Source organism: Scylla paramamosain, unplaced genomic scaffold (genome assembly GCF_035594125.1).
Source record: "Scylla paramamosain isolate STU-SP2022 unplaced genomic scaffold, ASM3559412v1 Contig12, whole genome shotgun sequence".
Classification (NCBI taxonomy): Eukaryota; Metazoa; Arthropoda; class Malacostraca; order Decapoda; family Portunidae; genus Scylla; species Scylla paramamosain.
The window spans coordinates 125,354-140,508 of record NW_026973677.1 but is presented as its reverse complement, the minus strand read 5'-3'; the positions used below and the strand labels follow the sequence as shown (position 1 = coordinate 140,508).

Sequence of the window (15,155 nt, the reverse complement as noted above, 5' to 3'; positions counted from 1 at the left end):
AGAGAGCCTGGCAATGACCAAAGAAGAGCTACTGTCTCAATAGTAGGTGACCTTGCCCAGCGATACTAAGGAGAGAGTGACACAGGAGGATGAGGAGATGAGGAGATGAGATGAGGCATGAGAGAAACATGTAGAACTGGGAGAGAAAGGGAGGAGGAGATGTGTATGAGTGCAATACATGCTGTGGGTGTAAGGGGATGACCTCTAATGAATGGAAGAAGGGAATAGAGTGCTAGAGAGAGAGAGAGAGAGAGAGAGAGAGAGAGAGAGAGAGAGAGAGAGAGAGAGAGAGAGAGAGAGAGAGAGAGAGAGAGAGAGAGAGAGAGAGAGAGAGAGAGAGAGAATGAGAGCATGCAAGAACAGAAATAAATGGAGAGAAGAATAGTGAAAGAGATGAGAGAATGAGTTAGTGCATGCAAATATGAGAAAACATGCATAGACAAAAATAAATGAAGGTCAGAATGATGAGAGAGAGAAGGATGAGAGGAGGAAGAGAAGAGGTAAGTGGGGAGACGAATGCTGAGATAGAAAGAGATGAGAGAAGGAGAGAGTTGGTGTACTAATCTGGCTGTTGTAGCTGCCCAAGCTGAATAAAAAGATACAAGTTAATGGTATTTTCAAAGGACACATACCACTTAAAGTTCAAAGAAGGGATGGATGCAGATTAATTCATGTTTTACTATTTTTATTTTAGCTTAGTGAAATGAAATTACTATGGTTTATTTGAATGAAGGAAAAATGTCTCTGGAAGGGCTTGTGTCAGTGAGGAAATGGTTCACACACACACACACACACACACACACACACACACACACACACACACACACACACACGGACTTAATCACTTTATATAGCTAAAATATACATGTGACACAAATGTACAGGTAATGATTCTCTCTCTCTCTCTCTCTCTCTCTCTCTCTCTCTCTCTCTCTCTCTCTCTCTCTCTCTCTCTCTCTCTCTCCCAACCTACCAATACAGAGTGTGAGGAGTCTGGCACACACACCCCATCCACACACACAACAATGCTGTACACTCGGGGAGCCTTGGAAACTGCACTGCACTGCCTGAGGTAAAAGAGAACAAGAATGACAGAAAAAATACTGGTTCATATTTACTGCAGTTCATTGCCATACACAGAAGTACAGTACAGATCAGCCTGGTTAGTGAGTGAATGTAGGTGGGTGCTGTTCATGGATATAATACTTGATATCTTGTTGTGGAGTCTCCTTATGCATTGTTGCCCGTTTATCAGCTTCTGTGCGTATCTTTATTTATAATCTCTCTCTCTCTCTCTCTCTCTCTCTCTCTCTCTCTCTCTCTCTCTCTCTCTCTCTCTCTCTGTCTGTCTGTCTTAAAAACTCCAGTCAACTCCCAGTGCCTTCCCAAACTTCCCACTGCCTCCCCAAACTCCCCACTGAATTCCCAAACTCTCCATTGGCTTGCCAAATCCCCCATTGCCTTCCCAAACTCCCTACTGCTTTCCAAGGAGGAGGCAGTAGACACCTTCCGAAACGATAATTACTCCCAGTGAGGTGTGCAGCACTGTTCAGGGGGTGCTGTGAACTTATCATTAAACCCAGCTGTGACCTTACTGAATGTTTCCCTTTGTGTCTCACAACACAAGGGGGCAGTCACAACTCTCTTCATCCACACAAAACTACAAGCACCTAATAACACACACACCCTTCACTCAAAAATTTCAAAATCATAATGGCGACTCCTACACCAGCCTCGCAGTCCCCATCTGGGGAGGGGACCATAAATGTCCCCAGGTCGGACTGCCTTTCTGTTGATGACCCTAAGTGTCTTGACACCCCCCCTCAACTTTTTCTTCATTAACTTCTGCAACATTCGCGGTCTAAGATCTAATTTTCAATCTGTAGAACACCACCTCTCCTCTTCTAAACCTCATCTTCTTTTCCTCACTGAAACTCAAGTGTCTGAGGCAACTGACAGTAGCCCTTTTTCTGTTCCCTCCTACTTTCTCTATCCTCATTTTCGATCCAAAGCTGGATGCTGCATTTATGTGCGCAATGACTTAACCTGCTCTCGTGCCCACGCTCTTGAATCTTCTGAGTTTTCCACCATCTGGCTACGACTACAGAGTCACTCTCGTACTAGATTTATCTGTGCTGTATACCTCTCACCTAACTCCTCTGACTATAAGAAATTCTTTGACTACTTAACTTCCAAAGTGGAGCACATTCTGACCATCTTCCCTATTGCAGAGATCTCCATTCTTGGAGACTTCAGTGTTCACCACCAGCTTTGGCTTTCCTCTTCCTTCACTGACCATCCTGGTGAACTAGCCTACAACTTTGCTATCCTCCATAACCTAGAGCAATTGGTGCAACTCCCTACTCGTATTCCTGACCGTCTTGGAGATACGCCCAACATTCTTGACCTTTTCCTGACCTCTAATCCTTCTGCTTATGCTGTCACCCTTTCTTCTCCGTTGGGTTCCTCCGATCACAATCTCATATCTTTATCTTGTCCTATCGCTCCAATCCCTCCTTAGGATCCCCCTAAGCGAAGGTGCCTCTGGCGTTTTGCCACTGCTAGTTGGGGGGACCTGAGGAAGTATTTTGCTGATTTTCCTTGGAATGACTACTGCTTCCATGTCAGAGACCTGTCTTTGTGTGCTGAGCGCCTAACAGAGGTGATAGTGTCTGGCATGGAGGCGTACATTCCTCACTCTTTTTCTCGTCCTAAACTTTCTAAACCTTGGTTTAACACAGCTTGTTCTCGTGCTATACATGATAGAGAGGTGGCCCACAAAAGCTAGTTAAGCCTTCCATCACCAGAATCTCATGCACTTTATATTTCTGCCCAGAACCATGCCAAGTCTGTTCTCCAACTAGCCAAAAACTCCTTCAATAATAGAAAATGTCAAAACCTTTCAAGATCTAACTCCCCTCGTGATTTCTGGCATCTAGCCATAAATATCTCCAATAACTTTGCTTCTTCTTCTTTCCCTCCTCTATTTCAACCAGATGGCACCACTGCTATCACATCTATTTCTAAAGCTGAACTCTTCACTCAAACCTTTGCTAAAAACTCTACCTTGGACGATTCTGAGCTTGTTCCTCCCTCTCCTCCACCCTCTGACTACTTCATGCCACATATTAAAATTCTTCACAATGATGTTTTCCATGCCCTCGCTGGCCTAAACCCTCGGAAGACTTATGGACCTGATAGGGTCCCTCCTATTGTTCTCCGAAACTGTGCTTCCGTGCTTGCACCTTGCCTAGTCAAACTCTTTCAGCTGTCTGTCAACATCTACCTTTCCTTCTTGCTGGAAGTTTGCCAACATTCAACCTGTTCCTAAAAAGGGTGACCGTTCTAATCCCTCAAACTACCGTCCTATTGCTTTAATTTCCTGCTTATCTAAAGTTTTTGAATCTATCCTCAACAGAAAGATTCTTAAACATCTATCACTTCACAACCTTCTATCTGATCGCCAGTATGGGTTCCATCAAGGCCGCTCTACTGGTGATCCTCTGGCTTTCCTTACTGAGTCTTGGTCATCCTCTTTTAGAGATTTTGGTGAAACTTTTGCTGTTGCCTTGGACATATCAAAAGCTTTTGATAGAGTCTGGCACAAAGCTTTGATTTCCAAACTACCCTCCTACGGTTTCTATCCTTCTCTCTGTAACTTCATCTCAAGTTTCCTTTCTGACCGTTCTATTCCTGCTGTGGTAGACGGTCACTGTTCTTCTCCTAAATCTATTAACAGTGGTGTTCCTCAGGGTTCTGTCCTGTCACCCACTCTCTTCTTATTATTCATTAATGATCTTCTAAACCAAACTTCTTGTCCTATCCACTCCTACACTGATGATACCACCCTGCACTTTTCCACGTCTTTTCATAGACAAGAAGAAAAATAATAAATACTGATTTAGTGGTGATGGTGGTGGTGGTGGTAGTAACAGTGATAATAGCAGGGGTAGTAGTAGTAGTAGTAGTAGTAGTAGTAGTAGTAGTAGTAGTAGTAGTAGTTGCTGTGTTACTACCTACTACTAGAAGCAGCAGCAGCAGCAGCAGCAGTAGTAGTAGTAGTAGTAGTAGTAGTAGTAGTAGTAGTAGTAATAGTAGTAGTAGTAGTAGTAGTGGTGATGATGGTGGTGGTGGTGGTGGTGGTGGTGGTGGTGTTGGTAGTGGTGATGGCGGCAGTAGTAGTAGTAGTAGTAGTAGTAGTAGTAGTAGTAGTAGTAGTAGTAGTAGTAGTAGTAGTAGTAGCAGCAGTAGTAGTAGTAGTAGTAGTAGTAGTAGTAGTAGTAGCAGTAGTGGTGGTGGTGGTGGTGGTGGTAATAGTAGTAGTAGTAGTAGTAGTAGTAGTAGTAGTAGTAGTAGTAGTAGTAGTAGTAGTAGTAGTAGTAATAGTAGTAGTAGTAGTAGTAGTAGTAGTAGTAGTAGTAGTAGTAGTAGTAGTAGTAGTAGTAGTAGTAGTAGTAGTAGTAGTATGACTCATGACATTTCCTTTACCATACCTAGGGCCAGTAGAGACAGGAAATGTGCATTTACCTAGCTATGTTTTACAGGAAAAGAGATATGCTCGTGCTGTCCTGTCTCCATATCTATAGGCATCCAGCTTAACTTTAAATTCATGAATATTTGTTGCTTGTACCACTGTTTCATCTAAGTTGTTTCATATTTCTATGCTTCTGTTTGGGAAACCATATTTCTTGATATCTCTTCTACTTGTTTTCCTCAATTTCAGTCCATGTCCTCATGTATCTCTTGAGTCCCACACAAATAAGTCTTCTTTGTCAACTTGATCCTTACCTATTAAAGCTCTGTATATAGCAATCAGGTTCCCTCTTTCTCTTCTCTCTTGTAATGATGGAAGCTTCAATCTCCTTAATCTTTCTTCATAGGTTAAATCTCTCAAACTTGGTACCAATTTGGTTGCAGTTCTTTGGATCCTTTCAATTTTCCTTATTTCCTTTTTATTATGGGGTGACCAAACAATTCTGGCATATTCCAGGTTTGGTTGAATCACATATTCCATCAACTTTCTCATCATCTCTTCATCCATGTACGCAAATGCCCCTTTCATCTTTTTTAATAACTCATAGGTTTCCCAAACTATTTTGTTTACATGTTTTTCAGGTGATAAATTATCACTTATTGTAATTCTCAAATCTTTTTCTTGTTTGGTTTTCTTAATTTCCACTTCTCCCATGGTGTACGAACTTGTCAATCTTCTTTTGCTTTTTTTCCTAATTCCATCACCTTGCATTTCTTTGCATTGAATTCCATTTCCCATTTCTTACTCCATTTATATATCTTATTTAGATCTTTCTGTAATATTTCACAATCCATATTGTTTTCCACTCTTTTCAATAATTTTGTATCGTCTGCAAACAGACTTATATAACTGTCAACCTCATTCACTATATTGAACATGCACCAGAAATATTACAGGGGCTAAGACCCTGTGGTACTCCACTTGTAACTCTACACCATTCTGATTGTTCTCCCTTTATTACTGTTCTCATTTCTCTGTCCCTCAAGTCTGTAATCCAATTCAGTGTGTTGCCTTGCAAACCCCTTATATTTTAAATTTTCTACAGCAGTCTCTGGTGTGGTACCTTATCAAATGTTTTTTTTAGGCCCATCCCTCTCTCTCTTGAATTATATCAATCGCTTTACCATAAAAGCTCACTAAATTCATGACACAAGACCTTCCGCTTCTGAAACCAAATTGAGTGTCAGTCAATGTTTGTGTTTCTTCTAAATATTTCATCCATCTGTTTTTAACTATTCTTTCCACTATTTTTTGCCACCACACTTGTTAAGAACATTGGTCTGTAATTCAATGGATCTTCTTTATTACCTCTTTTAAAAATGGGCACAATATTGGCTCTCTTCCAGTCTAGAGGGATTTTTCCTTCCTTAAAAGAACATACTATGGTACTGTGTATACTCCCTGCTGGTTGTTCACAACATTCCTTAAGTATCCAGTTGGACACTCCATTCGGTCATTGAGCCTTACTTACATCCAAAACTTTCATAATGTTCTTAATTTCACTTACGTCCACCTGTATCTCTCTCATCACATTGTTTCTGTGCCATGCTCTTTCTCCTTCAAATTTGCTTTCTTTGGTGAATACTGACTGGAAGCACTTGTTCATTAATTCCGCTTGTAACCGTGTATCTTCATATGTAACGTCATCTTCCCATTCACACATCTGAAGAATAACTTTGGCTCATCTTTGCACTTGTTAACTATATCTTTCTCATAATTCCTTTCTTCATCTCTCAGGATTCTGATATATTCGTTTCTTACCTCCTCGAATTCTTTCCATTTCTCACTTCCTCCTTTTTTCTCCATCTATTCCATCCTCTTGTGTCCATGCATTCATCTTTGGGGATACATAAGCCACTGCAAAATCTCTTCTTCCTTCTCCCTTCCTTTCTGTTTGAATTATAATTACTTCCGCCATTCCTTCTCCCATTTCAACATCTTCTGTGTGTGTGTGTGTGTGTGTGTGTGTGTGTGTATTTACCTAGTTGTATTTACCTAGTTGTATAATACAGGGTCCGAGCCAAAGCTCAATTAGTCCTGTCTCCATAACCGAATTTGTCCAATTTCTCTTTAAACATGTGCACACTCTTTGCCGCAACTACCTCTTCTTTTAAGTTATTCGATATTTCAACCGTTCGATGCGGAAAGCTGTATTTCTTAATATCTCCCAAACAATGACTCTTCTTTAATTTCTTCATATGTCCCCTTGTACGTCTATCTCCTTCCTCCACTTTTACAACTAGGTCATCTCTGTCTATCTTCTCCATGCCATTTACTAATTTGAACATTGTTATCAGGTCTCCTCTTTCCCTTCTTTCTTGCAGTGTTGGTAATCCAATTTCTTCCAGTCTTTCCTTGTAACTTAGGTCTTCCAATTCAGGCATCATTTTCGTAGCTGTTCTTTGTATTCTTTCCAATTTCCTTATATCTTTCTTTTTGTGTGGAGACCATACCACTGCTGCGTATTCCAGTTTGGGACGTATCATGTGTGTTATGATTTTCTTCATCATTTCTTTGTCTAGGTAATTAAATGCCACCCTGATATTTGCTAGCAAATTATATGTAGAGCCAAATATTCCATTGATGTGTTTTTCTGGTGATAGCGTGTCTTGAATTATTACTCCCAAGTCTTTTTCTTCTTTGCTCTTTGGTATTGTGATTCCTCCCATCTTATACTCCCATGAAGGTCTCCTTTTACTTCTTCCCATCTCCATTACATGGTACTTCTTTATATTGAATTCTAATTTCCATCGTTTACTCCATTCATAAATTCTATCAATATCCCTCTGTAGTTCCTCACAATCCTCTTGGTTCTTTATTACTTTCATCAATTTTGCATCATCTGCAAACATATTAATGTAGCAATTTAAACCCACCGTCATATCATTTATATAGACCTGAAACATTATAGGTGCCAACACAGACCCTTGTGGTACTCCGCTTGTTACTTCGCACCAACTTGATTTATCATCTCTGATTACTGTACTCATTTCCCTACCTTGGAGATAATCCTTCATCCACTTAAGTATTTTTCCTTTTATCCCTCCTCGATGTTCCAGTTTCCATATGAGTCTTTTATGTGGAACTGTATCAAAAGCTTTTTTCAGATCTAAATAGACAGCATCAACCCAACCATCTCTCTCTTGTAGTTTATCTATTACTCTTGTATAAAAGCTCAGTAAGTTTGTTACGCAAGATCTCTCTTTCCTGAAACCGAATTGTTTTTCTGTTATTATATTTTCTTGTTCAAGATATTGCACCCATCTGTTTTTAATGACTATTTCACAGAGTTTACTTACAATACTCGTGAGTGAGACTGGTCTGTAATTCAGTGGTTCCATTTTATTACCTCCTTTGTATAACGGTACTATATTTGCTCTCTTCCATTCCTTTGGTACTTTTCCTTCCTTTAAAGAACTGTTAATTATCTCCCATATTGGTTCTTCCAATTCCTCTCTACATTCTTTCAATATCCATCCATTTACTTCGTCTGGCCCCATCGCCTTCCTAGTATCTAGCTCTTCCAGTAGTCTTTCAATTTCTTTTCTTTCCACTTGTATGTTTTCTATTCCTTTCTGTTGTTCCTCATCTCCCAGTGATGCAAAGACAGTTTCTCTTGTAAATACAGACTTAAAGCTTTTATTCAGTATCTCAGCCATCTCTTGTGTGGTTTCATAAATTTCTCCATTTTCCTTCAGCTTTGTAATAGTATCTCTATGCTTTATTTTTCCATTTACATATCTATAGAAAAGTTTGGGTTCTTCTTTACACTTTCCAACTACATCTCTTTCAAAATTTCTTTCTTTTTCTCTTCTTATTTTAACATAATCATTTCTAGCTGTCCTGTATTCTTCTCTATTTATCTCATTCCATTGTTTCCTCATTTTTTTCCATGCCCTCTCCTTTTTCTTTTTTGCCTCTGCACACTTTGCATTAAACCACACTTTCTTATTTTCTTTTACCTTATATCTTGGCACATATCTTTCAACACCTCTAAACTTGCTTAAAAACACTTCATATTTTTTCTGCACCTCCATACCTCTTAATAAATTATTCCAATCAAGCTCTCCGTGGAATTTCTTTAACCCTGTAAAGTCTGCCTTAGCATAATTTTTTCTCTCATTTTTATATTCCTCATTGAATTTTGGCACTTCTTCTTTGATCTCTATCTCCATCTTCACATGATCAAGAGTGTGTGTGTGCGTGTGTGTGTGTGTGTGTGTGTGTGTGTGTGTGTGTGTGTGTGTGTGTGTGTGTGTGTGTGTGTGTGTGTGTGTGTGAGAGAGAGAGAGAGAGAGAGAGAGAGAGAGAGAGAGAGAGAGAGAGAGAGAGAGAGAGAGAGAGAGAGAGAGAGAGAGAGAGAGAGAGAGAGAGAGAGAGAGAGAGAGAGAGAGAGAGAGAGAGAGAGAGAGAGAGAGAGAGAGAGAGAGAGAGATGACAGGCCACTAAGGCACAATATGCACAATGCACACACTGACCTGACCCTCTGATGTGCAAGGTCATGCCGCCCCATCACTCAGCACACTCGGGCTTCTGCCAGTAATGGATGCCCCCAAGGCTGTCCCTGAGAGGTCATAACAGGTCACATAAGAGGTGACATATAAGAAGTCATACCTTTATGAAGAAATTTACAAGTTTATAGTAAAAATTTTCAGATGTTTTTAAGAGTGTGTGTGTGTGTGTGTGTGTGTGTGTGTGTGTGTGTGTGTGTGTGTGTGTGTGTGTGTGTGTGTGTGTGTGTGTGTGTGTGTGTGTGTGTGTGTGTGTGTGTGTGTGTGTGTGTGTGTGTGTGTTTCCAGATTTCTGCAGTACTTTGCAGGAAACTGTTCTTCTTAATATCCTCCTACACACACCCTTCTTCTTCATCTTCTCATGCCCTCTCGTGCTTCTAAAGTCTCTCACCACCAAATTACTCTGGTCCAATTTTTCACAGTCTGACAAAATCCAATATAATGCCATCAGATCACCTCTCTCTCTTCTCTCTTCCAAGGGTGGGTAGGTTTAGTTTTAGTCTCTCTTCATATGATAAGTCTGATAGGGTCAGAGGCAACTTTGTCGCTGCTCATTGTATTCTTTCTAATTTCTTTATGTCCCTTTTAGTGCTGGGAGACCACATCGCTGCTGCATATTTCAAACTAGGTCTTATCATTGTCAGTTACATCCCTAATCATCTCTTCATCCAGGTAGTTGAATGTTGTTCTTATGTTTCTCACCAGATTATATGTTTCCCCTGTCTTTCTTCTTACATGTACCTCTGAGGACAACTTATCGGTGACAGTAATTCCAGGGTCTTTCTCTTCACTCTTCACTTTTATTTCCTCATTACCCAATTTATAACTGAAGACTGGCATCACACAACTATGCCCAAACTTCAGCACTCCTCATCTTTTTATGTTAAACTCCATTTTCCAAGTGTCACTCCAATCCCAAATCACATTCAGATCTCCCTGTAGAGCTTCACAATCCTCTGTCCTCTCCACTTTTCCCATCAATTTTGCATCATCAGCAAACAGACTCATGTAACTATTCACCCCTTCCATCACATCATTCACACAGGTAGCAAACATGACTGGTGGTAGTACTGAACCCTGCAGAACACCACTAATTACCTCTCTCCATGATGACTTTTTATCTTTGACCACTGTTCTCATTTCCCTTCCTCTCAGAAAGTCACTGATCCAATGTAGGAGTGCTCCTCTCAGCCCACCAGACATTTCTCATTTCCACAACAGTCTGCTGTGAGGCACCTTATCAAAATAAACACAATCTGCCCATCCCTCTCTTTCTTGTACCATATCTATGACTGAAGTAGAAGTACCTTAAATTTGTTATACATGACCTTCCTTTCCTAAATCTGAATTGTCTGTCTGTTAATATTTCTCTCTTTTCCAGATATTCACTCCATCTTTGCTTCACTATTCTTTGGCACAATTTTGCCACTACATTTGTTAATGATGGTGGTCTATAATTAAATGGTTCTTCTTTGCTTCCACTCTTATATATGGGGACTATACCTGCTTTTTTCCAATGTTGGGCACCACTCCTTCCCTTAATGAAGTTATGATGAGTTTGTAAATCATGTGTGCAGGTTGATCTCTGCATTCCTTCACCACCCAATCAGACACTCCATCAGGTCCCTGTGCCTTCCTCACATCCAAGTCTTCCATCATTATTCTTACCTCATCCACTGTTACCTCAATCTCACTCACTCTTCTACTCTCACATCTGCCGTCACCGGTCTACCAAATGTTCCCTCTCCAGTGAAGACACTTTGAAAGAAGTCATTCAAAACCTCTGCAATTTGTGCTTCTTCTTCAACATGTTTGCCATTTATTTTCAGTTTGTTGAACCCATTTTTATTCTTCATTTTACCGTTCTATAGAACATCCTTGGTTCATCCTTACATATGTCTATAATATCTTTTCATGAATTCTTTATTTCTTCCCTCCTTAGAGTGTTCATTTCTCTCCCTTTTATATGTTGACTCCACTCACACTCACTTACATACTGCTCATCTACCCTCCCTCCCTCCTTGTCTTCCTCCTCCTCCCTTTCTGCCATCTCTCCCATAACTCCTCTGCTTTTCCTTCCTTCTCCCTTGTCTCCATATCTCCACTTACCTCATTCTCTTTCTCTTCTCTCTCCCTAACCCAGCCACCCTCTCTCTCTTTCTCTCTCTCTCTCTCTCTCTCTCTCTCTCTCTCTCTCTCTCTCTCTCTCTCTCCCACACACGCACACACACACACACACACACACACACACACACACACACCTTTTTTCCATCTGGTTTCTTCTGCAACATAAAAACCACATCCTTCTGATATTAGTACTTAATTCTCCTCAGAGCCACCACCACCACCACCACCACCACCACCACTGCCACAACCACTATCATTATTTTCATCTTTATCTTTACTCAGGTGGTGTTGTTGTGGTCTCCAGGGGCATTTTCATGACTGACAATGCAAGGATTTTGCAAGAGAGAAAGAAAATGCCCCATGAGAATTTTGGTGATCATCTGTATGGCCTTTGAAAATGTTTTTTTTATGAGAGAGCAAAGCATTAAGAATACAAACAAGATAGAATTAAGCTAACACAGGAAGCTGGTAAGTTAGTTTGTTGTATACTAAATGCAAGGTCTTGTTTCTGGAAAGTTGTGCTTCAAGTTCAAACCAGTGACTGTCAAGATTAACACATTTTCCTCATAAAACTTTTCCTACACTGCAGTATACTATGATAGACACAAACACATACAAAAATAAATATTACTACTACTACTTTTCTCCTGTAAGAGGGCCACTGGCCAGGGGCAACACAAATTTTGAATAAAAGAGAAAAAAAAAGCCCCAGTGTTACTACTACTCCAGTAGTAGTAAAACTATATAGACTACAGACAAATGAGTAGTAAATACAACATCAAATCAATCCTTTAGGACCAAACCTAGGCATGTTAATACATCACTGGAATTCTGTCTGCTGCTGATCCCGTCATACAGAATCCATTAGCTATTTGTGGTGGGTTCCCACGGCAGAGGCTTCACGCAGCAGCAGCACCACCACACAAGAAGCAGGCACACGCACCACACTCAGCCAGGAATGCACTTTCCAAGGCAACTGTGGATAATGAATAAAGAAAAAATAATAATTAGCCTTGAATTGATTTTCCAGAGCACCTGTGAACAGAGAAGAAATGAATAGAATAGTAAATACTTCAGAACAGTAAATGTGGCTACATTTCAACATATTTTTTACCTGGCTGGTCTCACAAGAGAGAACCCCTTCAGGGCCAGTTCAGGGTCAGCTCACCACCACTATCAAAAAGACACCAAAGTCTGTACATGCTTATCTAACTGCCTGGCAAGTGTGCCATCAGCCCAAGATAAATAATAAATCTGACTAGCAGCACAGCGTATATGTCACCAGCAAGAATCAAACAGATGTACACCTGAGAAATTGGACAAACTGTACCTAAAACCATCAACAGAATTAGATTCAGGCACACTGTTAGCAAGAAAATTCCAGATTTTCATCACTCTTGAGAAAAATGTGTGCCTGGCATCACAACAACTATACGGAATGCTGACAGAAGTGGCTCAGATGAACAGGTCTGCTGCATTAACTGTATGGACGGCCTCTAGTGCTGACAGCAGTGGCCGAGGTGTACAAGTCTGTTGCATTAATTTGTATGGAAGGCTTCTAGTGCTGATAGAAGTGGCTGAGATGAACAGGTCTGCTGCATTAACTGTATTGACGGCCTCTAGTGCTGACAGTAGTGGCTGAGATGTACAAGTCTGTTGCATTAACTGTATAAACGGCCTCTAGTGCTGACAGTAGTGGCTGAGATGTACAAGTCTGTTGCATTAATTGTATGGATGGCCTCTAGTGCTGACAGTAGTGGCTGAGGTGTACAAGTCTGTTGCATTAATTGTATGGATGGCCTCTAGTGCTGACAGTAGTGGCTGAGGTGTACAAGTCTGTTGCATTAATTTGTATGGATGGCCTCTAGCGCTGACAGCAGTGGCTGAGATGAGCAGGTCTGCTGCATTAACTGTATGGATGGCCTCTAGTGTTGACACAAGGGGGCTGAGGTGAACAGTGATTGGGGAGAGTGCATGAAAATATCTTCCAAATTTAATAATAAGATCAACCCGTAATAGTTTCTCCCTTAGAGTGAATACAAGTTCAAGGTTTTAAAATGCTGATCATGACATGTTCTCAAATCCTTGAATTCTTTTCGCCCACTGTCTCTTAACTGACTCCAATAGTCTGAGGTGAGAGACACAACCAGAATTCCAGGCTGCAGAATAAGCATGACAGGCTTGAGAGAAACCACTGATGACGTTTACTAGCCAATACCATCCCAGCCACCATCTAACTCACACCTAGCACAAGGAGGGATCTCAGAAGTAGCAGAGAGAGAGAGAGAGAGAGAGAGAGAGAGAGAGAGAGAGAGAGAGAGAGAGAGAGAGAGAGAGAGAGAGAGAGAGAGAGAAAAACAAAGAAAAGTTAATTACCAAACAAGACACAATACAAATTATACTCAGTAGAAAGAAGAATGAAAAATACCAAATTATAAATATGTGGAAAATAATTATTGCTAACCAGACTGTCCCGCCCAAATCTGAACCCATGACATGCACTCACTCCAAAGCACGATCAGGAAGGAATAAGCGTGGCCACCCCACCTCCCTTCAAACTGCCACACCAGTATCAGAAGCCTCCAGCACAGCAGTGTTGCAACAAGGGACACCCACCTGTTAACCTCCCTCCCGGCACACACCGTGACATGAAGGGCGTGAATACCAAACACTTACAGAGGAAGCTGGACAAATTCCTGGTCACAATCCCCGCCCTGTCAGGAAGCGAACACAACACTGGCCAAGGTTGTCTCTGTCACTGGACTTTCTTTCAAGACAAGCAGTTTTGTTGCCTTACGAATGGCGCCACACTTGTTAGGCGTGTCCGATAATCTGGTACATGTAACAGTGCATGTTCCACTTGAGTTTGGTTGCGTGGCACGCAGCACATGTCAGGCAGAGCGGAGGGCTACGGTGTCACACTGCCTGTCGCCGCCTGCCGCTGCTGGTGTCATCTTCCTAGCTGTCTGCTCTTTGTTTACAAATGAAAGCCGAATTGCTGTGAACACTTTAAAGATCTGTTTCAACACTATATTTGACTAATCTTTTAACCAAGTCTTCAGCCATGTTCCTCTTCCTCTCTAGGGCTGCAATGATGCCCCTGCATCGTCACTTTTATGCTCTGGGGGCTTCCTGTGAGCCAACCACAGGCTTGGTGGCTGCCCTGCCTCCTTCAGGAAGGCACAAGTGAGGCGGGTGACTGCAGGCTGTAGTGAGGGGTGTACGCCCCCCCCCCTCGCCAGCTGGATCAGCAGGTCAAAGGTATTAACGCCCAGGGCCAGCAGCGGAGACTGTTGGGCCAATGGCCTTGCAGTGGCCAGCAACTGAATATATCTCGCTGGGAAACACTTAAAACACTTTATTACGCTTACCTATAAATTCACACTTAATTATGATTCCATAGAGAAAGACTGGCAGACATCACATATAGAAATATAGCTTTTTTGGTCATGAACTTAAATCTATAATATTCTAAATACACATATAGAAAACATATACATTTTAAATGCAGTGAAGAGTATATATATATATATATATATATATATATATATATATATATATATATATATATATATATATATATATATATATATATATATATATATATATATATATATACACACACAAATAATAGAAATATAAACTTCCATGTATAAATATTATATATACATAGTAACAGTAATAGTAATAATGATAATAATAATAATAATAATAATAATGATAATAATAATAATAATAATAATAATAATAATAATAATAATAACATTGACAGACAGTAAAGGTAATTACAATAATAAAAGGAATATTGAAGATTAATAATAATAATAGTGGATAAAAAGAGTAATTGGAGGGTAAATGCTTCTTAGATATATAATAATAATTGTGGGTAAAAAGTATAATTGGAGGATGAATACATCTATCAATACATCTATCAACAATACATCTATCAACAATACATCTATCAAGTCAGTGCTGCATCACCA

At 40.4% G+C, this 15,155-nt stretch overlaps 1 long non-coding RNA gene across 1 annotated transcript; it reads right to left on the bottom strand.

Annotated features, from left to right (window-relative positions):
* Nucleotides 1-5,930: 5,930 nt before the first annotated feature.
* LOC135097110 (uncharacterized) lies at nt 5,931-14,570 on the bottom strand. Its single transcript, XR_010265383.1, has 3 exons — nt 13,849-14,570; nt 11,976-12,148; nt 5,931-9,098 (listed from the first exon to the last, which is right to left on the bottom strand). It is a non-coding gene; the product is annotated as an uncharacterized LOC135097110 (long non-coding RNA).
* Nucleotides 14,571-15,155: the final 585 nt, after the last annotated feature.